Source organism: Triturus cristatus, chromosome 10, assembly GCF_964204655.1.
Source record: "Triturus cristatus chromosome 10, aTriCri1.1, whole genome shotgun sequence".
NCBI lineage: Eukaryota > Metazoa > Chordata > Amphibia > Caudata > Salamandridae > Triturus > Triturus cristatus.
The window spans coordinates 951,368,958-951,389,851 of NC_140593.1; the positions used below are offsets into that span (position 1 = coordinate 951,368,958).

The following is a 20,894-nucleotide window of genomic DNA, read 5'->3' on the forward strand; positions in this document are numbered from 1 at the left end:
TGCGTGACCCGGTCCCCTCAGATGGAGAAATAACGGGGCGTTGGGCCCCCAGGCCACATCGCCGTGTCTTTCTTTATTTTGGACGGTATCCCAGCCGCCAAATGGGCTTGCGGCCTCATAGGAAGGCTTCCTGCGTGGCGTTCCCACACGCACAGACGCGAACATATCACACTGAAAAAAATAGGAAAGCACAAAAGGCTTTATAGTTTCCTCACAGAGTGATTAGTCAACTCGAGAACACAGGTGGGACTTAACTGCGTGCAAAATGCAGGAACCAGAAAGCAAATGATTTTAAGCTCTCCGCTGGTTGGAAGCGGGGACCTACAGTAGAATATTTTGGATTCATTACCCCAGTGAAGGTAAGATATGTTACATTTATTGTACCTGCTGATATTGCATATTCGCGTAGTGCGTTCCAGGATGCGAGTGCCAATCTTTTTGCGCACAGGAGCTCGGCCGGCTTTCCTTTTTAGATTCTGTACTTTACAGAGAGCTCTTGTTTTCCCTTACATTTAATGCCAATCGCGATGTCGAGGTAAGGTATGTCTGATTAAAGCGCCAGCATGATTTGTTTCTGGGGTTGTCTGCAACATCTTAGCAAGGGCCCAGGAGACCATACATTTCTGTGGGGAGACAGGCAGCCTTGGAGAGATCCGAGTTAGGGATTTGTTTTGTCTTCTAGAGCCAAAACGGGAGCCGAACCGTCAACAAATGTCATAAACAGATGAGATAAAGACTTTAAAATGGAACAAATATTTTTCAGTGCCTCAAGAGCATATTGGTATTTCACTGAACTTAGTGACATTTATTAAAAGTAATTATATTTAAACATGAAACATTCAGCAATAACCCATGCCCTGTCGACAATGTCACGAGTTACCCACAGTGCATCTGTTTGTCATGTTCTATATTTATATCTTTATTTTTATTAAATGTGAAGCAATATTATTTTATATTAACCATATATAAATGACGTGTTTGTAGAGCTCAGCTCCTGCACTGAATTATTTTAGTGCTCTCACACTGGATAGGTAAGGAAAATGAGGCAGGGCCAAGTTAAGTGATAGCCCATGGATCACACAATTTGGTCAAGTGGGGTAGCTGGGATTTGAGTGCAAGTTACATCTTTATCTCTTACATTTAACACCAAAGGTCAGTGCTTTGTGTGCAGTCATTCAGCTATTGTTATTCATCTAGTGCTAGTATACGACGTTCAATAAATACAATTATCTCAACTTAAATCAAACCGATACACGTATGTTATATATGTATGGAAGCGCTGCTGAGACGCGCTAATTCCAGTCCCCCACCCTCGGGGAATCGCCATCACCGAGAGCGCGCCAAAGGCGGAGCCACGCCCCTGCGAGGCCACGCCCACCGACCAACTCCTTAAACGCTCTCCCAGCGCATCGACTCCAGTCACTTGCAACCCTCTGAGGCGGAAAGCCGGAGGTTTCTTTTACTGTTCAATTTTAAAATTGTCACTGAATAACTTGTTTCACTTGCTCATTCAAAGCACAAAAACGCTCTCGCTCACCTGCTGGAAGCGCTGCTGAGACGCGCTAATTCCAGTCCCCCACCCTCGGGGAATCGCCATCACCGAGAGCGCGCCAAAGGCGGAGCCACGCCCCCTGCGAGGCCACGCCCACCGACCAACTCCTTAAACGCTCTCCCAGCGCATCGACTCCAGTCACTTGCAACCCTCTGAGGCGGAAAGCCGGAGGTTTCTTTTACTGTTCAATTTTAAAATTGTCACTGAATAACTTGTTTCACTTGCTCATTCAAAGCACAAAAACGCTCTCGCTCACCTGCTGGAAGCGCTGCTGAGACGCGCTAATTCCAGTCCCCCACCCTCGGGGAATCGCCATCACCGAGAGCGCGCCAAAGGTGGAGCCACGCCCCCTGCGAGGCCACGCCCATTACTTCTAGCACAAATGTGCCGACCCCCCCAGCGCAGCGGACGAGCGCAGCGGGAGCGCCGTTTGCGCGCCGAAGGCGCGCCTAAGGCAAGCCCGTCTGCGCCCGTCCGCGCACGACCGGGCCTAGGGCCAGAACCCCTGCCTGATTCCCTCCCCTCAAACATACGGTACTCCCGGAGAGACCTTTTGAGCCTCAGACCTCCTCCGCAGTCCTGTGATTACATCCATAATCCCAAGGGACCCTTCATTAGCTGCCCCTCATGCAAACCAACGCAGCTTAGGCTACCCGCGAGACCCAGCAAGCCTGTCACCCTCAACCTTGCCTCTCTGAACTGCCGCTCTCTTCCCAAACACGCGACTCAGATTGCCGACCTCATAGAGGACCATGAAATTGATATATTTTTTCTCACGGAAACGTGGCTCGGCCCTCATTCTCAATCTGACATGGTCTTAGCAACCCCACAGGGCTATTGTATTCAGTCCTTACCCCGTCCTCTAGGTAGAGGAGGAGGGATAGCCATTATCCATCGAGAACACCTCCACTTCAAAACCTACGACGCCCAGGTTACCGACGCAGAAAGCCTGCATTTCTCCGTAACTCTCAACCCAACCACCTCCCTTACAGGACTCCTCATTTATCGCCCTCCCGGCACTCCGGGCCCCTGCATCAGCTCGCTTCTGGACCTAATTACAACCCAAGCCCACGCCTTCTCTAACTACATGATAGTTGGCGACCTGAACATCCACCTTGAAGACCCGGCCAACTCGGCAGCCCTTGACTTGATTCAAGATCTAGCGGCTCTTGACATCCGGTTACTAAACTCCGGGGCCACCCACACCAAGGGCCACCTCTTAGACCCTGTACTTACAAACTCGCCTTCAATGTCAGCCAAAGAGGCCTTGCCCCTCCCCTGGACAGACCACTTTATGGTCTCCTTCCAACTACCTGTAACCTCCAAGAAAAATCGCACACCCCCCACTTTTAGCAAGGATAGGACCTGGCCCAGACTCTCCACGGACGAATGGACTCAGACCCTGGAAAAAAACATCCCTGCCCAGGCAGAAGACCCAAATACCGCAGACAAAAGATTCAGAGATTGGATTACCGCCTCCCTAGACCTTATACTTCCACTCAGAAATAGGGAAAATAAAAACGGCAAACGTGGCTCAGCTCCATGGTATTCCACAGAGCTAAGAGCACTCCGCAAAAACTGCAAAAAGGCCGAACGTCTTTGGAGAAAGACCTGGCAAAATGCCAACAAAGAAGACTACCAGGGTGCGGTCAAAATTTACAAAGAAGCTATCAAATCAGCCAAAGCTTCCTACTATACCACACGCATACAAGAAGCATCCAATTCAGCCCGAGAATCTTTTTTAATCGTCAAAGAGCTGACCAAGGTCCCCACCACCTCCTCCTCTAACACACCCAAAGTCGACAGAAGCAATGAATTAGCCATTTTTTTCAACGAAAAAATCACCCGTATCCTGGCTTCCCTCCCTCCCTCCAGCCTTCCCAGCCTTACGGAAAGCAGTCCGGTCCCCAATTTGTCTGAAAGCAGCTGTCGTCCTTCGCTTAAGACTTTTCGACCTGTCATCCCCGCAGAGGTTGAGCGAACCCTTGTAAAAATGAAAAGTGGATCGCCCCTGGACCCAGCCCCTATCAGGTTCCTTAAAACAGTAGCCCCAGTAATAGTTCCCACCATTACGGACCTCATCAACTGTTCGTTTTTACATGGCATCGTCCCCGACAGCTGGAAGAGTGCGGTGGTCAAAGCACTCATAAAAAAACCCCAGCTGGATCCAGCAGACCTGACCAACTATAGGCCAATATCCCTACTCCCTGGCATTAGTAAAGTCACCGAGAAATTGGTAAATATCCAATTATCTCAGTTCCTTGAGACAAACAAACTGCTCAGACAATCCCAGACCGGATTTCGCCCAGGCCACGGAACGGACACCGCACTGCTTGCGGTGATTGAAGAGGCAAGGGGCTTACTAGATTCAGGAGGATCAGTGGCAGTGATCCTCCTGGATCTAAGTGCAGCCTTCGATACGGTCAACCACCGTGTCCTTCTGAGCAGACTGGCGAAAGCAGGACTTACCGGGACAGCTATCGGATGGATCGAATCCTATCTTACAGGACGCACCTTTCAAGTCTGGGATGACAGTCACCACTCATCCACCCTCCCACTCACCAGCGGCGTGCCTCAGGGCTCTTCCCTGAGCCCCACGCTTTTTAATGTCTATATGGCCCCCCTCGAGGACGTGGTAACACCATTTAACATCAAAATGGTGAGTTACGCCAATGACACCCAACTGGTTGTCTCCCTGTCCCAGCTGATTGACCATCCGGAAAACCTGACTAACTGCCTCATAAACATCCACAACTGGATGAACGAATCATCTTTGAAATTGAATGGGACAAAGACAGAGGTAATGTTACTCGGTAAGCAATGGACATCTATCCCTCCCACGATATGGCCCGATGTGTTCGGTGAAATCCCCCCCCCTAAATCTGAAATCAAAACACTCGGGGTGTGGCTAGAGCCACAACTCACGATGAAGACCCAGGCTACCAAAACCTCGGGCACATGTTTTGGGCTCATGTGCAAGACTCGTAAAATCCTGCCCCTACTCCCTCCTATGTCCAGAAAGCTCCTTATCCAGGGCCTAGTGCTGTCCCGCTTAGACTACAGCAATCTAGTCTATCTGGGTGCCCCCGAGGCTACCATCTCGAAACTCCAGCGCACACAGAACGCGGCAGCACGTATGATCACCCACACCCCCTCCAGAACATCTGCCAAGCCAGCCCTTAAAATCCTGCACTGGCTCCCGGTGCGCCAAAGGGTGCACTTTAAAGCAATGTGTATCACACACAAGCTCTACAACGGTTCCGGCCCAGCGATCCTCAGCAACATGATTACACCCTATACAGCAACCAGAGTGCTACGATCGCAAAATGAGAATCGAGTCCACATTCCCAGAATCAAAAAAGTCCGCACGGGAGGCCGCCAATTCTCCGTTCAGGCGGCCAAAGGCTGGAACGCACTCCCCCTGGCCCTCAGATTGGAATCCAATTACCTTGCGTTCCGAAAAAAACTTAAGACCCACTTGTTTCCCAAGTAACACCCTTCGACTACCTCCCGTCTCAATAGGTTCAAGTTACATAGCGCGGGGATACCCTTGGGTCACCAGGCGCTGTAGAAATCGCTAAAATAAAATAAAAATAAATAAATAAATATATATATATATATATATATATATATATATATATGTATATATATATTTTTTTTTCACACAATCCTTCCAGCTGGAAGGAAAAACGGGTCGCCCTCATGTACTACTTTTGCAATTTTTATTTTCTTTACACCTTCATTTGCAGGGAAATAGACGATGAAACGATCTACGCGTTTCAGTATCTCCAATACCTTGCTCACGATCAACTAACCGCTTGTTTCCACCCCATACAAGTATTCAAACAGTTGGTACATCATTTCCTGTCGGTGTTGCAAGCGTCCCTTTGCATTCTGGAGGCTGCAGTTTTCAGTTTCCACTCTTGTGAAAGTGTAAATATAAAAACAACAATACTATTGTCTTATTCTCCAAAGTGATATAAACTTGTGCTCTCTGCCGAGGCGTGTTTTTCTGTTCTCGAAGGTAGTTTCCTGTCAGGAGGAGGCGACGGCTTCCCTTGCTTTGTCGCGTTCATTGCAGTCTGTCTTGCCTGTGCTGCTTTCGTCACGCTACAGGAGTAGCCCCACTCATCCATCCTGTGTTCTAGGAGCCGCTGGGACGCCGGAACTAATCGTGTAGCAGCAGAGGAGGGTGAGGCGCAGGCCCCGGGACTGCGAGGACCAGCATTCAACAGCTCCAGCTGGTCCTCTTCCCGCGTGAGCCGCGCCCCCTCACAGCGCCACGCCCCCAGCCAAAGCCCTTCAACTACTCGCGGCACCCGCTTCGCGGGTGCCACTCGCAATAGTCTGTCTTGCCTGTGCTGCTTTCGTCACGCTACAGGAGTAGCCCCACTCATCCATCCTGTGTTCTAGGAGCCGCTGGGACGCCGGAACTAATCGTGTAGCAGCAGAGGAGGGTGAGGCGCAGGCCCCGGGACTGCGAGGACCAGCATTCAACAGCTCCAGCTGGTCCTCTTCCCGCGTGAGCCGCGCCCCCTCACAGCGCCACGCCCCCAGCCAAAGCCCTTCAACTACTCGCGGCACCCGCTTCGCGGGTGCCACTCGCAATAGTCTGTCTTGCCTGTGCTGCTTTCGTCACGCTACAAGAGTAGCCCCACTCATCCATCCTGTGTTCTAGGAGCCGCTGGGACGCCGGAACTAATCGTGTAGCAGCAGAGGAGGGTGAGGCGCAGGCCCCGGGACTGCGAGGACCAGCATTCAACAGCTCCAGCTGGTCCTCTTCCCGCGTGAGCCGCGCCCCCTCACAGCGCCACGCCCCCAGCCAAAGCCCTTCAACTACTCGCGGCACCCGCTTCGCGGGTGCCACTCGCAATAGTCTGTCTTGCCTGTGCTGCTTTCGTCACGCTACAGGAGTAGCCCCACTCATCTATCCTGTGTTCTAGGAGCCGCTGGGACGCCGGAACTAATCGTGTAGCAGCAGAGGAGGGTGAGGCGCAGGCCCCGGGACTGCGAGGACCAGCATTCAACAGCTCCAGCTGGTCCTCTTCCCGCGTGAGCCGCGCCCCCTCACAGCGCCACGCCCCCAGCCAAAGCCCTTCAACTACTCGCGGCACCCGCTTCGCGGGTGCCACTCGCAATAGTCTGTCTTGCCTGTGCTGCTTTCGTCACGCTACAGGAGTAGCCCCACTCATCCATCCTGTGTTCTAGGAGCCGCTGGGACGCCGGAACTAATCGTGTAGCAGCAGAGGAGGGTGAGGCGCAGGCCCCGGGACTGCGAGGACCAGCATTCAACAGCTCCAGCTGGTCCTCTTCCCGCGTGAGCCGCGCCCCCTCACAGCGCCACGCCCCCACAATCTACCACACTCTAAAGAGCGCGCTCCGGACCGCGTAACGCGGGACGCGCGCGGGACGCAGCCCGGGGCGAAGACCGGGCAAAGAGCGGGCCGTTTGAGGCCGTTCGAGATCGTGAGAGCCCGGCCCGGCCCATCCTCCAAAGCTTTTTATCGAGGACATCCAATTGCAGGTATTTACTACTTCCGTGACTTGCTTCTGCTAATTGTATAGCTGTCCCATAAAATACCTCCTGTACCCATCCCGTCGAAAATGAATACGAGATCCAGCAAGTACAAAAAATCAAAAAAAAACGGGATAGGAGAGAAATTGTTAGGCCCAATAGATGACTTTCTCGCAAAAGCTAATACATTCATAGACCAAAGCTTAAGTCTAATTGAGGGGAGGGTCTCAACAGAACTTGCAATAGCACGTCGATCCTCAATGGGTCTATTAGCAACTGCAAGATCTCCGGTCATACAGCCCCGGATACCTCAAAGGGATACTGCTGCAAACAGGCCTAGCCTCCCAAACACCGTAGACCTTTCAGCTTCCCAACTCAGTATATCCCTCACAGAAAGCGACCTAGAAAAAACCCCAAACATTTTTCTTGATCCAACCCCCGAAGAAGTAAGGCAAAAGAGAGGGAGGAGGGAGGGGGCCATAAAGAAAAGAAATGTTAGGAAAAACTTAAATCAAACTGAAAAAATCAAATCAACTGACCATACAATTCTGGTCGGAGATACAGATTTACTCGAATTGCCCCATGACTCTGTCCCCCTAAATAACAACGTGATAGAAATTCACCAGCCACCACATGCCCTCCAAGATATTTCTACGCCAGATTCCCTAAGCCCACATCATCTAGGCAAAGAAAGAGACCTATCAAAACTAACCAAAGAAATAGCTTCCCTCTTAAATTCTTATATTCGCCCATTAGAAAGTAGACTGACCAACATCGAGAGTCAACTAACAAAAATCTCTGGCTCTATCAAATCTATATCCTCTCAAGCTCTTCTGAAACCAGTCTTAAATCCCACGACTGCTCTTCCTACACTTAACCAACCTGCAACTTTATCTCTTCCATACACCAAAAAACAACCTTTACTAAAACCCCCAACAGTACCAAACATTCTTACTTCACAAAATCCAACTCCCAAACCCTTGATTATCCCCTCACAAACTAATCCCCAACCTTTATCATTACTAAATACCCCAAGCATTAGTACATCTGCCCCCAAAAACCTAGCTACAACAAACACGCAGGCATTAAAAATCAAAGGACCCCTGAAAGGGACCACTGAGCAAAGACCCACCCTAAACATGCCACCTGAGGCATGCCCATATGTGGTAGTCATGACAGGGGTCCCGGAGCTTACAGGTGAGGGGACGGAACCAAACTGGTCATTGAAGAATAAGGTCCAGTATTGGCTGAACACAAACCGTCCGGTTCCGCCACCCTGGAAAGCCAGAATAGTATCAGTCAGTAGGACCTCGTGGGTGGGCCATAGAAAAAAAACTATTCGGGGAGACTGTGTCGTAATTACATTTGAGGACCCCACAATAGCTGAGTACATCTGCTCCTGGGAACATAATAACACCACAGGGGTGATCACTATAAGATCGTTGTCTTATTTTTACCCAAAAAGATCCAGTAACAATAACATCTTATACGACACTGATAATATCTGGCGGAAACCCATTCCACAGCCCTGGGAGTTAGAGCTTGTCGGTCCAAAACTCCCGCTACGACATTGTGACCCTCATAACTCCTGGTGGCCAGTAAATCAGAATCTCCAGCAAAGAGAAGCCCCATGGCAGACTATGGGCCCACAAAATAGACCCAGAAATTGGGAGCAGTGGGAGAGACCACCCCACCAACTACATGGACTTAATTACAGAGATACCATCAAGGGGCAAAACTGGTTAGGCATACCGACCATGAATCGGTTCAGTGGTCTGGAAATGGTTGATTGACTAATGGCTAAATCTTTGGAGTATCCACAAACAACCCCGGCACCATTTATCCCTATTTCAGCGGCTGTACAAACAAAAGCTATCGTTCCAGACTGTACTTCTTCACAGCTTTCTGTGATCTTTTGGAATGTGGCGGGTCTCCGAAACAAAATAGAGGACGGTTCTGCAGCAGATTTTTTGAAGGAGGCACAAATCATCTGCTTACAAGAAACCTGGTCAACTACACCTATACACTTCGAGGGATATAAAACATTTACATCCCCTGCCCTTCCTAGTACTTCAGGTAGACCTAAAGGGGGATTGGCCATCTACCTAGCGAACACAATCTCTGACCTGAAGATTACCAAGGTAGACCTCTTCTCAAACTTCCAGCTCCTTACGCTCAAAATAGGGAAAAAGCTCTCCGTAACATTAATCAACATCTATAATAATCTAACGGATGACAACTTTTTGAATGTTCTTTCCCAAATACAAGGAAAAATAAATGAACACAGGCATCCCAAGCAAATTACTGAATGTGCTAATATAATTTGGGGTGGTGATTTTAATCTGCATCCCTGCCCCAAAAACGATATTTGTGGAATAGTGGACGAATTCGAGAACCCTTTAGCCCACTTTATCCACTCAACCGTGGGATCAGCCTTGAACAAATTATTTTCCGATCTGGACTTGCAAATTGTAAATCCCATTCAACAATCAAATAATAAACTGGAACCTACCTACAGAGGAAGGGGCCACAAGACCACTGTTGACTATATAATAACAACTGAATGCCTCAAAGAACAAATTAACAACTTTAAAATCCTGGAAAACATTTTGAGCGATCATTCCGCTTTAAAAATAAACTTCCAAACAAACCACCTAAGAACACATATGGTAAACATAGCAAAATCCTTAACACAGAACAGGATTGAACTGGGGAAAAAAAACGGATTTACCATAAAATGGGAAAAACTGGACCCCAATACCATTACAAAACAGTTAGTAGAATCCACTTATAATAACATCTTGATCTGCCTCGATCCCCATGCAGGGATGCACCAAATCGTCGAAAACTACAAGATAATAATAGAGCAAGTGAGAAAACTACTAACTAAAACACCTAAACGAAACAACATAAGCTCTACAGGTTGGTTTAACCAAGATTGTACCAAGGCACACACTAAGTTGAAAAAAGCTCTCGGAAACCCAATCAGAGACATTACTAATATTCAATCTCTTCGACGGGAATATAACACCGCCAGAAAAATCAGGAAAAAAGAATTGAAACAATCTTTGTGGAAGGCTTTGCACAAAAGTGCATTCCAGAAAAACAGCCAGGCATTCTGGAAAATAGTCAAATCCCCTTTGTTAACAGAAAACAATGGCCCAAAAATAGATGTGGCCATTGACGAGGATGTGTGGGTAAATCATTTCTCAAAAATCTTCAAATCGACATCTACGAGCGAAGAACATCATTCCATTATCAACCCAGTTGTATATCCAATCTTAATGGAGGTCGAGCTGCAGGACATTGATACGGCGCTATCATTAAGTAAGAGTGGGAAAGCTCCAGGTCCTGACGGGGTCCCAGTAGATTTATTTAAACATCTTCCAGATCTCTGGGTACCAATTCTCACCAGAGTTTGCCTAGCAACAATGAAACTTGGGCTGTTAGAGTCATGGTCATCCTCTATCATGGTCCCAATTTTCAAGAAGGGGGACCGACAAGACACCAAGTGCTATAGACCAATTTCGCTCCTCGATTCTGTGGGCAAATTGGTTGGTAGAGTCCTTCTCGAAAAGTTACAGCAATGGGTAGAAGACAAAAACTTACAGTTCGGGTTCAGGGAGGGCTTTGGAACCGTCGAACAAGCCTTAAATCTAAGCCTGTTAATATCAAAATATACCCATGCAAAACCTGGCTCCATTTATATGGTTTATGTGGACCTGTCCTCCGCATTCGACTGCGTCTCGCACGCAAGGCTCTGGTCACTGCTGAGTGAAATGGGGGTAGATCCCCCGCTTCTGGACTTTCTGAGAGAGCTATACAGCGAAGCCACGGCGAGAGTGAGGTACGGGACACAAGGAGAACTGACATCGCCATTTAGGGTAGAGCGGGGTGTGAGGCAAGGTTGCGTCCTTGCCCCCTTCCTCTTCTCTCTGTACACCAACGGGCTAGAAAAATCTATGCTGAGAGGAGGGAGAGACCTCCCAAGAGCAAAAGGTCGCTCGATCCCCGCTCTGCTCTACGCGGACGATGCAGTTATCTTAGCACGTACCCCCATTGAACTGCAGAAATCTCTATCTAAATATGCAGACTTCATGGGTGCCCTGGACCTCCACATAAATGTTAAAAAAACTTTTGTTATGGTAGCTGGCGGGTCAAGAAAAACAACAAAGTCCATCTTTTTAAAGGAACAAAGAATTGAAAAGACCTCACAGTATCCTTACCTAGGCATCATGATCGACGACGCCCTGAATTGGAAAGCGGCAGTAGAGGCCAGGAGACATCTTTTTAAACGAGCAATTATGGCATTGATGAAATTCTCCAACAAACTCGGCAAGAGACCATCAGTAGAATTGTTACAGATCTATGTTGCGAAATGTCAAGCCACTGCTCTATATGGCGCAGGGCTCTGGGGACATATACCTACCGGTCCCGTCCAAAAAGAGGAGAATATCTTCATGAGGTTCCTTTTATCAACTCCAAGAGGCACTTCCATCTATGCCTCACACATAGAACTTGGAATCCCATATATCGAAGACTTAATAAAAATCCAACCTATTTTGCTCTGGAGGCGAGTATGGGTATCAGAAAAAAACAGTCTGACTAAAACCATCTTACGCGACACTATGGATCTGGACCACGCTCATAAAATAGCCTGGCTCTCCTATGTAAGACACTTCTTCTGCGACCTGGGTCTAGAAAAATATTATCACACGCCGGAAGAAGTGAAGGAAATATCCAAAAAGGAATTGAAACTAGCTGCTTTGAGTCATCTGGAATCCCTTAGACTGACAACAGTGATTGCGAAAAAATCAGTTACCCATGCAATAATGACACAGCAGTCTCTGAAGATCCAGCTATATCTGACCATGGAGCTTACAACTTATGAAAAGATGCTCCTAACAAGGTTCAGAATGAATCTTTTTTTCAGACTAGTTTCATTTCCGGAAAAAAATAATTGGAAAACTCAGATGGAACCATGTCCATGTGACGATCTTTCACAACAGTCTACTATGCATACACTACTGTTTTGCAAGTTCTTTCATACCCATCGAAAAATTTGGCTAATTCCTCTATTAAAGAAATGGGGCTATAGACAATGTCGTCCAGCTATGCTGGCTCTTCAAACTTTGGACTCCGAATGCACAGTGTATCATGTACTGAATTTTTTAAAGTGTATTATGAGGCACAGAAAAAACTTGTAAAATAGTGAAATAATTCTCATATTACCTAACTATTTACATGCTCTTTTTTAACTGTTTATCTAAACATATTTTTCTTAAACAAATTTTACTATGAACATTTGTATGTTATGATATCTTTTATGGTTTTATAATGTCAAAAACCGAATAAAGATTATTATTATTATTATTATTAACTTGTGCAATATACATTAAATATTTTGTTACCAAGAATGTTATTGAAAATTATACAAAAAATATGTTTTTGTGAGATGTTCGTGACACTTTCTAAGGGGACACGATTGGCTAGTCTGTGTTAACCCTTTCAGGGTTACAGAGTCGTTCTTTCCTCGTGTGTTCTTTCCTTCTTTCATTTCATCCCTCCAGTGCCAGATTATTTATATCCCTCCAGTGGGGAATGACTGGTATGCCTTCCACGACTCCATTGGATCTTTTTTTGCCCCTTCTATTCGTGTTACTGTGTTTTGTTTTTTGTTTCTTCCTTTTTTTCTTTTCTTTCATTCAATTTCTAATGTCAATCCCAAAAATATTTCCAGAGAAGCTATTTTTCGTTACAGATGAATATACAATTCTTCCGATTGATTTAGGCCATGTGGATTTAATTATCTCAGATATGAAATGTCGCGCCACTCTTTTTGGCACAGCAATTTTTCTCTATCCCCACCACGTTCCTTTTTTGGGACTGTCTCCATTGCGAAGAATTTCAATTGTTTCCAATCGCTTTGATGGTATTGCTCCATGTGTTTTGCCACATCATTTGTTCTGTCCTTGTGTATGGTTGCTCTCACATGCTCCATTATTCTTTTTTTCAGCTCAGAGATGGTACTGCCCACATATCTTAGTGGGCATGTGCATTCCACTACATACACCGTGTATTGTGTCTTGCATGTGATTAGTTGTCGAATTTCCCACATTTTATTGTTAGCCATTCGCACTTCTTTGGTTTGTTTGGCAATTTGGCAAGCTTTACACGTATGGCATTTCAGGAAACCCTTTGTACTCAGCCATGTATCTTCCTTTTTCTTTCCTTTGATGTGACTATGAATTAGGTGGTCCTTTCGATTTTTAGGTTTCGCCTGACCCAGCGCATGCGCTGGTCTGGTGAGACATTTTGTGAGGTCTCCAAAAAGTGCTATCAGGCCAGCCTAGAGCTACAGTGCATGTGCGCGGGCGCGCGCGTCACGCTTTACCGCGATTACTTTCACTTTCGCTGCCGCTTTGATGTTTGATCGAGATCGCGATCACTTTCGCGGCTGCAGCGCCGCTTTGATGTTCTCCGTGAGGCTTCAATAGATTGCAGCAGTTAAAACAAGCATTGGCATAGCCAATAGGTCTCGCTTTTGGGACCTTATAAGTGTTTAGTTATGCAAGTGTTAGCATGGCTAAACACTTATAAGGTCCCAAAGGCGAGACCTATTGGCTATGCCAATGCTTCCTATAGGTCACTGTGGGGTGTTTCCCCACTATTTTTTTCACAGTACTGTCTAGTTGTAACATTTTCCAGTTTCTCCTTAGGATTTTCACTATTTGGTTACTTTCCTGTGAATAGTCTATTATTAGCCGTATCGGTTCTGGATCCACCTTTTGTTCTTTATGCTTTAAAGCTAGACACTCCTCTCGTGATTTTTTATTAGTTCTGTCCCAACATTTTCTGATCGTACCTGTGTTATATTTTCTTCTTTTGAACCGTTCCGAAGTATTGGCACTATGCTTCCTCCATTCCTCTTCCTCACTACAGATTCTTCGAAACCTGAGGAATCCCCCATATGGGATGCTTGAGATCAGTGACGGTTGGTGAAAACTGGTCGCTTCCAGGGTGGCATTAGTTGCTGTGTTCTTTCTGTGCAACGTCGTGTGGATTTGGTTATCTTTGATATAAATTTCTGTGTCCAAGAATACCACTCTTTCATTACTTATTTCATAAGTGAATTTCAGATTCGTAGTACAGTTGTTGATTATTTCGAAGAATTCTTAGAATTTTGATATAGTGCCATCCCAAATGATTAATCAATTATCAATTAATCTTTTCCAACTGACAATTTTATTCATTACATGAATGTTTTTGCAGTGTGGTGTAAAAAGGTGGCGTGGCCTTGGAACACCTCTCTGCAACGCAGCTCTGTGGTGCTTACTGGAGGTACCTGGTGGGCTAGTTGGCCCCCAGGACCCTCAGGATTCAAGGGGACTTAGTAGGGAAGTTATAGTTAGAAATTAGCATCTAAAAAACCTTAGAAATTCACTGAAAAACCCATAGGTTTTAGGAACTTTATAGTTAGAAATTAGCATTTAAAAAACCTTTGAAATTCACTGAAAAACCATAGGTTTCAGGGACGTTATAGTTAGAAATTAGCATTAAAAAAACCTAAGTAATTCACTGAAAAAAACCTCAGGTCTCAGGGACGTTATAGTTAGTTGGACATTTCACTCGTACTAAACCAGTGAAATTCGGCCGTTATAGTTAGTTCAGCTAACTATAACTCACACCCCCGGAATGCACTGCTGATGACGTCACATATTACATCACTCATAACATGGTCAGTGACATCACTGATGACATCTCAAATGACATCACTGATGACATCATCCACACGATAAATTGATGCATCTTCTCACACCCTAATATAACCTTTGATACACCCACTCTAAATTACAGACTGCCATTCTCAAAACCATAGACACTCCAACACCAATAACTACATACTCACTCGCCGATTCTTAGGCCTATACACCCATCCACTCACTCACCCATACGGTCACTTATACTTTCGGTCACTCATCAGCACAGGACTATCATATGCACTCATACACCTATATAGACACTCACACACTATCACTTATCCATAGAGTTACTCACACACCTAGTCAGACATGCAAATAATTAATCACACTCCCATTTACTCACATATACTGTTATACACGCACAACCTCACTTACTCATACAGATACTAACACATACTTATGCTCTTATACAATCACTGATACAAGCACACACTCATCCATATGGCCACTCTCACAATCACTCACTCTCACATATAGTCATTTATATACTCGAACACTCACATATACTGCCTTTCACATATGTAGTTACTCACACGTACCACTGAGACATTCACTCACCAACACACCCATATACACACTCACCCACCCATACAGTCCATCACAGATGCACTCTTGAATCCATACACCCAGTGAATCACCCACTCACACATCTATGCACAGAGTCACACACACCCCACCCATACAAACACTGAGGCACCCATACAGATACTCAGACAACCAATCAATAACCCATATAAACACTCATTCAGCTATTCACCAACCCATGCAGCCGCTTACACACCAACAGACAGACTGATACAGATATTCACACAGTTTAGTCACTAACCCATGCATTCAGTAAGATACGTTTAATCATTCACTTATAGAGTCAGTCACGCACCTACTAAATCATTCATTCAGAGTCTCATACACCCACTCATTCTTCAATACACCTTGGTCTATATATATTAAACATATTTAAACTTTACAGAAACACACAGTCACTGGATGATGTAAACAGTGATGTCATCAGTGATGTCATTTGAGAAGTCATCAGTGATGTTACTGACCATGTCCTTAGTGATGTAATATGCAACGTCATCAGCAGTGCTTTGCGGGGGCGCGAGTTATAGTTAGCTGAACTAACTATAACGGCCGAATTTCACTGGTTTTGTAGGAGTGAAATGTCCAACTAACTATAACGTCCCTGAAACCTGTGTTTTTTTCAGTGAATTTCTTAGGTTTTTTAATTGCTAATTTCTAACTATAACGTGCCTGAAACCTATGTTTTTTTTCAGCGAATATATATGTAGATAGATAGGTAGGTAGGTAGGTAGGTAGATAGCTAGATAGATAGATAGATAGATAGATAGATAGATAGATAGATAGATAGATAGATAGATAGATAGATAGATAGATAGATAGATAACATTTTGTTTTCACAAAAAAACCCAAAGGTTACAGGGACGTTATAGTTAGCCCCAGATTTCACTTGTACAAAACCATTGAAATTCAACAGTTATAGTTACCTGAGCTAATCCATAACTTACGCCCCCGCAATGCGTTGCTATGTCCTGACATATTACATCACTCATGACATGGTCAGTGACATCATTGATGACATCTCATCATCCTGGCATACAACTAAATTGGACGGGACGGGGCCAAAACAGCTTTCCTGCTCCCATCAGCTGGGATCAGACTTACTGTTTGCTCTCACTTGGCGGGAGCTGTCATAGCTCCCGCCAAGTGAGAACAAACAGCTATGTCCCGGGGTGGGCACCCCAGGACCTAGGGAGCCAGACCTAGGGGTGGCGGACCCCTAGGTCCTGGGGTGCCCCATTATTGGCTCCAGGTGGTGGACTGCGTGGCCCCCCTTCTTTTGTTTGAAGGGTCTGACCCAGGAAGGTGGTGGTCCCCAGGGCCAAATATGGCCCCCCTTCCCATTTAGCTGGTAATTTTGGCCAAAGGGGTGGTGGTCCTCAGGCCTCTTAAGAGCTGCAGGAGGGCTAAGGGGTCAAGGTATTCCTACCCTGCCCCCTTTTCTTTATTTTTGTAGTTTTGTTTGGGGACTTGGCTGAGGCAGAGTCCCAAGATAGCTTCCAACACTTCCTGGTTGAAGTGTTGGCAGCCAATGAGATCTCTGCACGAGATCGTCAATATCCAGGAAAGCTTCACAACTCTCGGAATACAAATTTTGATTTTCTTTACTATCTCGAAAACCACTGAACATTTTTACACTAAATAACAACAAGCATTTGCAATGCAATAGGTCTCGCATTTACGAGAGTTTGAGCTATTGGCATTGTAAATGACAATGCCTTTAATTTTTTTTTTTTTTTTTAAACTGGTCAATAAAAGGCATCGTCATTTACAATGCCAATAACTTGAACTTCCGCAAATGCGAGACCTATTGCATTGCAAATGTGTTAGGAGAGAGCGTGTCCTGACTTTTCCTGCCGGCAAGAGCAGGCAGGACGAAGCTCTTTGAGAAGATAGTGCTTGGAGGCTGTAATTAATGCCTACTTAGTAACAACACAGGTAACGGGGTGCCCTCATGGGAGGTTAAAAAATGGGAAAAGGTGGTACTAAGGAGTTACTACTAAGACTATTGACTAATTAAAAGCCTCAGTTTACAATGGACAATGATACGGGCCAATGAAAAAACTGGGCGGCGCTTCATGTCCATACCTTAATACTGCATGACTTTCAGAGTAACGCATACGCTGCCCAGGCTCGAACTAAAAAGGGCACTTTCAGGACCAAGAGCTACCTTTCTGGCAAATTTGGTGTAATTCCGTCCAGCAGTTCAGGCTGTAGACGTGTCTAAATTCACTACTGGAATTAACATGGGAAACACACTTTTTTGCACCCCCTTTTTCTCGCCCCACCCCTTGACGGCTCACCCTGAAATTTTCAATGTACAACTAGAATTAGAGGCATACTTTTTGGGGGAAATTGTGTGAAGATTTGTCCAACGTCGCCAAAGATATAAGCAAGTCAAAAAACGTTTTTCCTATGGAAACTAGGTCGTATTGGATTTCCTCAGATGTATGCTTTCTAATAACTTTGCAACATTGGACGGATTTCCACTAAACTTTGCAGACCTATTGCTTCTATTGCTTTTTTCTACATTGGCGGGCAAAGCAAATATTTACAGTGATTCATCAAGGAAGTGCAAAGTAAAAAGGGGGGGTTGTAAAACATGTTTTTTCACTAGTGTATTCTAGTGTATTAGACAGGCGTATCGGCAAAATGACTGAACAGCTTTTCATCTGTTCAATAGTTTTGCACTTATAAGGCACTAAAAGTTAGTCATATATTGGGCCGTGGTATACCGTGGGAATTTCACGGTATACCATAGTACTTGCTGATGACAAGGCTGTATATGATTGGCTAATGGTTACCTTTACAAAAGTAAAAGGAAGCTATGTTGTTTTTACCACGGTTTTGCTGTGTTCTGAGTGAGGGACTTAGATATGTAAGTAGTAGGTTTTATATTTTCCACTACCTAATACCACTTTATTAAAGTAGTAATAGGTAGGGAAAATTAGTTATATGGTTCTCTATATTTTTTTAATAAGATTACAGAGTAATGAGGTACTACCTTGGAAGTACTGGGGTTCTTAAAACAATGTAATTTTTTTTACAATAATTAAAAAAACACTGTACTACACTATATCTGACAAATATAGTGTACTACGGTGTATTTAAATTTTTTTACATATTTAATTTTGTTTAAAAAGCTAATAAAGTACCATGGTACCAACTAGAAAATACCGCCCTACTGAAACTTTTTTTCTTTTTTTAAATAGGTAAAAAAATAAAATGGAACACTAATACATTAGTGCATTAGTACTACATACTCCTAACTGCCACATGGCAGTCTGGCAGTCGAACTGCCAAACTCAAAATCAGGGAGTTAGTCTGCGTTCTCGGTTTTAACAGAAAATATAATGTAGATCAATTAATTAAAAAAATGTTTTAACATTTAAAATAAAAACACAGTTCTACACTATATTTACCATTAAACCCCACAAGGTAGACTAAGGGCCCGATTACGGTGCGGGCAGGAAGGGCTCCGACCTACTGCCCGCATTGTATCCACCGATTCAGATTCCCTTGTGACCGACCCACTGCGATGGGCTCGGTCGGAAGGGAATCTGAATCGGTCTTCTAAATGGCTTACGACGGGCTGGGATAGCCTGTCTGCGATTCGCAAGGCCCACTGTAATCCCCCGGCTGGCTTTTTCCGACCGAGGGATTACGATGCCTGTTTCCCACTGCCTTTTTGTGCCGGTCTTTCCCCAGCAGGGCCCCCATGGGTGCAAGGCCGCCAAATGGTGGCCTAGGAGGCACCTATGGTGCTCCCCTGTTGATCCCTGCACCCGGTGGCAGGCACCTTGAGGTGCCTGCCTCGGGGTGCAGGGATGAACTGCACCATAGCATTTTGCTATGAGAGCATGCATTCTGTTTAGAATACATGCTCCCATTGCAAGGGTTCGGTCGCATCCTAATTGCTGGAATGGAACAGACGACAGGAGGTCTTTCGGTTCCATTTCCAGAGCGATGTCGTTCAGAATCCGGTCCATCTGACATCACAATCGGCCCCTAAGTGTGGTATAAACAATATGGTAGTATTGCAGTACTCCGCAAACTTTATTTAAAATATATAAAGTAATAAAACAACTTTTACTTACCTTTCCACACTTATATAAACTGACTCATCCCTTCCTATACACTTATAAAACAGTAGGACACTATATTTACACTTAAAAGCCAAAACATAGTGTGGTCTAAATAATATGGCTGAGTTTACTTTTGGAAGGGCAGTCATTAGCCAGTCATATACTATTTTGTCATTGGTATGTACAACTGTATACTGCGCAATTACAGCGGTATACCACAGCACAATACCTTACTAACTATTTCTACCTCTTGGGACTGATTAACAAAGGCATTATACTAGTGGCATGTTTATGAGCTTAGAGTCTCCACACGTTAAAAGAGAGTACCGTTTTTATGTGATGAGATTCCCCAGAGTAAAGATACTTCTCATAAAATACCTTTGTGAATAGCAAACAATTGTAAATTTACTCAAGTGTAAGTTTACTTTGTAAATCTGGACCTATGTCTTTAAAACTACTGAAACAATTTATATCTACTATCGAAAAGGACCCTTTACAACCCATAAACTATATATCACACACATTTCATCTACATTCGCTCAGCCATTTTCACACAACCTCTATTTAAACAATACACTATGGCACAGCATGCCACTCCACTCCACTCTACGGCATGCCTTTCCACTGTATGACACGTCACTCCATTCTATGACAACTCACTGAACTCTACAGCAGTGGACTCAACTGCATGACACTCCATGCCACTCCACTATACAATATGCCCTCCACTCCATGACACTCCACTCAACATCATGCCACTGCACTTTACACCACTCCACTCTACCTCATCCCAGTTCAATCTATGCAACTCTATTCTACGCCCCTCCTCTCTAAGACACTGTACCATATGCCACTCTATGACATGCTACTCAACTCAACTGTACTACACAACACTCCCCTGTATGTCACTCCACTGTACAACACACACACCACTCCACTCAACAAGATGCATGCCATTCCAATCTACAACATGCCACTCCACTCAATACTACTCCAATCAATGATACTCCACTCTAAGCCACTTCACTCTATGCTACTCCACTTGAAGCACTCCACTGTGTGCTATTCCACTCTATGCCATTACACTGTACTCCACTCCACACCACTCCACTCTGACACTACATTTCAAGGTATTCTACTGTAAGCCACTTCACTCCATGATGCTCCATTCTACACCATTCCACTCTAGTCTACATCACTCCACTGTGTGCCACTCCACTGTACAACATGCCACCCCCTACAACAATTCACTCCACTATATAACACACCACAGCACTCCACTCTGTGACACGTCTCTCCACACTATAACACGCAACTCCAGTTTAACACATGCCACTCCACTCTACAACATGCCACGCCACTCTACGCCACTCCATTCTACGCTATTCCAATCTATG

At 45.2% G+C, this 20,894-nt stretch overlaps 1 protein-coding gene across 2 annotated transcripts in view; it reads left to right on the top strand.

The window, feature by feature from the left end:
• LOC146796295 (gap junction gamma-1 protein-like) overlaps window positions 1–20,894 on the top strand; it is a 205,883-nt gene that overhangs the window by 64,486 nt on the left and 120,503 nt on the right. Inside the window, exon 1 of one of the 2 annotated variants that reach the window (XM_085628807.1) lies at window positions 246–359. The exons of the other annotated variant lie outside the window; for it this stretch is intronic. The gene's annotated coding sequence lies outside the window, so the exon portion shown is untranslated. Of the gene's footprint in view, window positions 1–245; window positions 360–20,894 lie in introns of those variants that run through there. 2 annotated transcript variants of the gene reach the window in all.